The 5,518-nt window shown below is 44.6% G+C and overlaps 1 long non-coding RNA gene across 1 annotated transcript; it reads right to left on the bottom strand.

Annotated features, from left to right (window-relative positions):
• Positions 1–124: 124 nt before the first annotated feature.
• LOC123068831 (uncharacterized) lies at positions 125–3,452 on the bottom strand. The gene is made up of 5 exons (XR_006432033.1): positions 3,210–3,452; positions 2,768–3,104; positions 2,244–2,414; positions 1,828–2,143; positions 125–584 (listed from the first exon to the last, which is right to left on the bottom strand). It is a non-coding gene; the product is annotated as an uncharacterized lncRNA (long non-coding RNA).
• Between the last annotated feature and the right edge of the window lie 2,066 nt (positions 3,453–5,518).

The raw sequence follows: 5,518 nt of genomic DNA, 5'->3' as shown, positions 1-5,518 counted from the left end.
AGGCCGGCAAGTGCAGATTCCAGGAGTGGCCGGTGTCATAACAAGTAAGTATCTTCCTAATCCACATGTCATGCGGGAAGAGATTAAACAAGCAAAAACCAAATAATCAAATAACACTTGTCAATGAAATTCAGAACCATTCAGAACAGAAACTATTTACCACTAGCATTAAAATTCAGAATCAGTTGAATTGTAGATGCACTAACCATTTACACAGCACTAACGATTGCAAAGAACTGAAAAAACAATCTTCCAGCCTTACAATCAGAAAGCTTACTACTGACTTATGATGGTATCGAGCGGTCCGCGAGATAATCGGAAAGGAACCTGCGGCAGTGCTGACACTCCTTCCTCTATCTTGACATTGCTAGTCCTCCACGGCAGTCCCGCAGCACTGCTCTCCTCGGCGATGCGTCATGTGAGAGAACGAGCTCGCCAAGCCCGTTCGAACCGTTGCCCTGTGTTTCTACCAAGAAATTTTGTTGCCAATCCCCTGTGTTGGATATACAATGGACGTCAGATAGAGCAAGTCACCTGATCGCTGTCCATCTGCATGATCTACTGTTCTCAGTTAGCAGCCCCCCCTGTGTACAAAAAGGAAAAACAGTTAAAATTAAGCAATTTCAGTACGTGGCTCCCGTGTCCTGTCCTAATCCTGAAATTTTCAGTTAAAAAGCACACACTTTTCAAAAGTATTTGCTAGCTGAATTTTCAATAAATAAGCATCCTGCTTGTACCAAAACACTGTCGTATTATGGCACAAATGAAGTTCATGTGGATGGATAAATTGTCGCACATTCTCATAGTTTGTACATATAACAGAAACTTGAATGATAATGGTAAATTCGGCATCATGCTCCTACCGCACCACTTACTTACTTACTTACGAAGCCTTTTATCCCAAACAAGTTGGGGTAGGCTAGATATGAAACCCTTTCACGAGGACTTCCCAGGAGGTCACCCATCCTAGTACTACTCTCGCCCAAATGGGTTTCATACCCAAAAGACTGGCTAGTTTTTACGTTGGCTCGCCAAGCCTATCACAACCCTTAGATATGAAACCCTTTCACGAGGACTTCCTAGGAGGTCACCCATCCTAGTACTATTCTCGCTCAAATGGGTTTCATACCTATGGGACTGGCTAGTTTTTACGTTGGCTCGCCAAGCCTATCACAACCCTCCTCCTTTACCCGGGCTTGGGACCGGCTATGCCTAGAAGACATAGGCGGAGTTATGCTCCTACCGCACCACATCTGAAATTTATGCGGCTGGTTGTCATACAGGTTGGACATATAACAGGAATCACACTGGAAAAAATTAAACTCTTTCGCTTTATCCCAATGGTCCATTCCAGCAAGACTGGAGAATACTCTCTTCAGCATGATTCCGTTCGCCATACTCCTACTTCTAAATCCCCCACCCACTGTAATTGTGTTCAGCCATTTTCAACTAACATCCTGAACTAACATCAACTAATTTTAAATTCAGTAGCTCAACAAGTTACAATGATCTCCATTTTCTGTCTCCTCACTGCCCCTTGCAAGAAAAGAAAAAACATGACAATGACGATTGCAGTCTAATACGTGCCATCAAAATGTAAGCGGCTCGTCCACCCGGCCATGCGTCTCTTACGGCTTTGTGCGATTAACTGACGCCGCAACGCCGCTCCCTATTTTTGGCTGATTGGCAGAATGTGCAGAGCTGGCTTCGGAAGCAGGCAGGTTGATCGATACGGAGAAAATACGCACCGCATGAGAGCTAACTCAAAACTAGACAAATCAATTTGTCTATTCTAGCTAGATGCGCACAGAAGCAAAACACACTCACGAGATTGGTTTCCAGCACAACCGGAGCGCAAACAAGCTTGTTTGTAGTTCCTCCTGCCACCCCTTCCTCCTCGGCTTCCTGCACAAACAAACTGAAACTTATTAGGACAGCCTCTGGCCACGGTGAACCATTTTTCACCTTCACGTCATGCAGCTGGTTGTCTCCACAGACAAGATTCCCGTTCAACCCTCAGTTCATATGTCGTCAAGATGCACTGCAAGAGTTCAGATTCAGTAGGCATGTTATCATCCTGCCGCTTCTTATCATTGCTGGACACTCACAGCGGCAGGACCTGCTGTTTTCCTTTGTTGGTTTCCTGCAATTACAAAGACCAATTCAAACATTAGCCATCCAACACAATTTTCCACAAAGTGATGTACATGTATTTCTCTGCATTTAGCCTACTCTTGCCGTACCTTATACCAAAGCTGTGCTCCAACAAGTACAGGTTGTAAATATCGTAGGCCTCACCGAGTGAGTCAAATGTTAGGCCAATGGCAGGGTCAACTACATGGTCGCCAAGTTTATCCGCATATCCCTATCCGGGCATGGCGTACTATCTGGAGCATGATTCCCTACTCTTAACCCTGCACAACACAGAAAATTCATTGAGTATTCTTGCAGACTAGAAAAATCTATTATGCAATGGGTTAACAATTATATACGCACTTATTTCAGACTGGTATACAAATATATTCATTTGAAATTATCTTGCCACACCTGCTCAATAGATCTTTCAGTTTTAAGAAATGCAAATCATAAACAAACTATTCAACATTTTTCATATAAACCGTCATAACCAAAATTTTGGCAAGCGACCCTATTGATTCGGTACCCCGGCAAAAAAGAGATACCAAATTCTTACAAATTGCATACATCGTTTATTACGAGCTAAACTACACACTGGACCACACATTTTTTGCAAACAAAATCTGATTACCTTTTAGTATATGCCATGGCTTGTGGATCCATCTTGCGACTGTGCTGAGACTGCATCGCCACTATCAGCACGCTCTTAAATTACAACATCCTGGTCTGCAACCGGCGGCCCTTCAACACAACCGTGGTCAATGACATCCACGTTGTCCCCTGCACTCTCCGTGAAATCGGACACGCCGACGCCACCAGCAGCCACACTAGTTTCCTCGCCTCCCGGGCCATTGCTCCTAATCCGAAATCCACAAGAACAGCAACACGCGATCCACTAGCCGAAAAATCTTCCCATGACGACCACCCCCAACCAGCTCCATTAGCGCGCGCCGTGCTAGCCGCTTCTTCTGGGAAAATCGGCAGCCGAATCAGTCGAAACCCATAAGGTTGCTTCTCTTCCCCGAGCGGTGATACTGCAGAAATTTTTGCTGTGTATTTTGGAGAAATTTTACCTGTCGGCGTGAGAGACGGGAAGTCCATGGCCATGCAGCGCCCTAGCTGATCCCGGTCGCCGTTCGCGGCCTGCAGTATAGACGCACCGTGCGACCTCGCCACCGCTGGGGCCGCCGCCGCCCACACACTCTCGGGTTCTCTCTACCCGATCCCCTTTTCCTCAACAGGGCTCCGGTGGTGGGGGTCCCCCGGTGGTGACTGGGGTTGGGATGCATTCATTTGCACTGGCTGGTCTGTGGGTCCAAGTGACGAGACGGCGGGTCCATGTGAGGGAGAATGTATCCTGTGCAACGCCCCAACTCATGCACCAGGTGCGCCAATGGCCAACGAGCCGTCGGATTAAAAATGAAGGGACATAATCCATCTAGGATGTGGGCTGCTGGAACATTTACAAATTAGACCTTGTAGTGCTGCTGAATCATACAAAACACGCTTCCAAAGTCAGTCATGTTCTCCCTTTGACCTCTCTTTTACTGCTGAACCAGGAAGCGCGGGTCAGAAAAATTGCCCCATCGCCTATCTCAATCTCCCTCTCCAGCTCTCCTGTACTAGTCGACACATACCTTCCTATCACACTCTTTCTCTTTGTCTCTCTCCTTTTCTCTCCTGGGTGACCGTCATTGGCATCGAAGCAACAACACATGCACGCGGCCACCACAGCCGGAATCGTCCAAAGGTTGCTCGTTGTGCTGCGTATCTTTGTACATTATACTCGTATACACAAATGGAGTAAGAAATTATGTACAAGGTAATAAAATCACAAGGACAACCTAGTTTTACATTACATAATTATCATCTGCTAAAACAAAAGATCTATCTCTAGTTTAACATCCTCACTTGTATCTGCAACTGTTTATCTACACATACACTGCATTTTTTTTTACCGAAGCATTCACAGATAGATTGATCACCATGCAACTCCTGGTAAGTTGAAATAGATATCTTAAAATGCTAAAAAGGAGAAAATGGATGCAAGTAGAACATTACCTTGAATAGCAAACAAGTTTTGTTTAAAGATGAGCTTGCAACTGAACATTTGGAGAGGACCTGAAAAACACAAACAACACCTATTTTCTGATGTACATTCAAAAGAAAAGGATAAAACAAAAGTGATCTGATTGGATAACAATTGTCTTTATACTGCCGAAAATTCAGTACTATTTGGTCCGGATTTCTGTACCAGAGGTTCTTACTACTAAAATCATGTTTGAGTGTCGATTAGAAGAATCTGTTCTCACTTGCGGGAACAGGTTAAAGCTTTTATTGTTCCTTTTCTATTAATTCTTTGTAAGCTGATATATGTTACAGGAAACGCAAACCACAAAGGAAAGAATCCTAATCTCAAATTCCTCTTCAGTAACCTGAAACTGTTATGTACCTAACAAAAGTGTGTGGTTCAGGTGAAGAACCATAAAATCAAATAGTGTTGGTCCTCATGATGAGTTTTCTTGAGCTGCAGGCAACGAAATGACTAAGCTAGGAACAAGCAGCACCCAAGACCCAACAAGGGTATTAATTTAGAGGATCGCTACAATGTACAATTAGTTTGGATTTCATAAAGTTCAGTTTGACACTTTCCATTTACATTTGTTTACAAATCAAGGATCAGAGAGCAGATCCCTTTGTTTATTTCTATTCGAACTGTTTGGGGGATACAAGTTACATTCTGCTTTTAAGGTTGGGATGCAAGAGCTCCAAAAATATGTTACAATATCCAGACTACATATTGATAGAGAGAGCGCTGGACCACGCTGGAACACCCTCAATGAGTCGCCGCGGGTTGATTGCAAAAAGAACTCGAGTGTGCATGGCCAATTCAGATGGTACGACAGCTGATAAAAATTTAATAGGCAGAAATTATCAATACAATCTAGAGAGAAAGAGAATACAACTAGGTTTGGGTAAAATTTTCTAAGCCAAAGTTCCAGCAGTACACAAGAGGGCGAGAAGAAAACAAGATACTATCGCTCCAGAGTACTAGGAAGTTGGAACTACAAGGCCCTTTCTGCAAATGTTCCAACAGCCCACATAGTAGATGCATCTTGTCCCTTCATTTTAATCCGACGGCTCATGGGCCATTGGCGCACCTGGTGCATGAGTTGAAGCGTTGCACAGGATACGTTCTCCCATGTGAGGAGTCCCCCTGGTCCAAGACGACACTCGCTAACCGCCGTCAACGGTGCCCCAAGCGGCCGTCCGCTTCGCTCGTCTGACACAGTACGTACAGGTAGCCTGCCACTGCGTATTCCTGATTTCTTCTGTCCCGTATAGCAAAAGTAATAGTACACCTCACAGATCTCAACGCTCA

The sequence above is a fragment of the Triticum aestivum genome, chromosome 3B (assembly GCF_018294505.1).
Source record: "Triticum aestivum cultivar Chinese Spring chromosome 3B, IWGSC CS RefSeq v2.1, whole genome shotgun sequence".
NCBI lineage: Eukaryota > Viridiplantae > Streptophyta > Magnoliopsida > Poales > Poaceae > Triticum > Triticum aestivum.
This window is presented reverse-complemented; position numbering and strand designations above follow the sequence as displayed.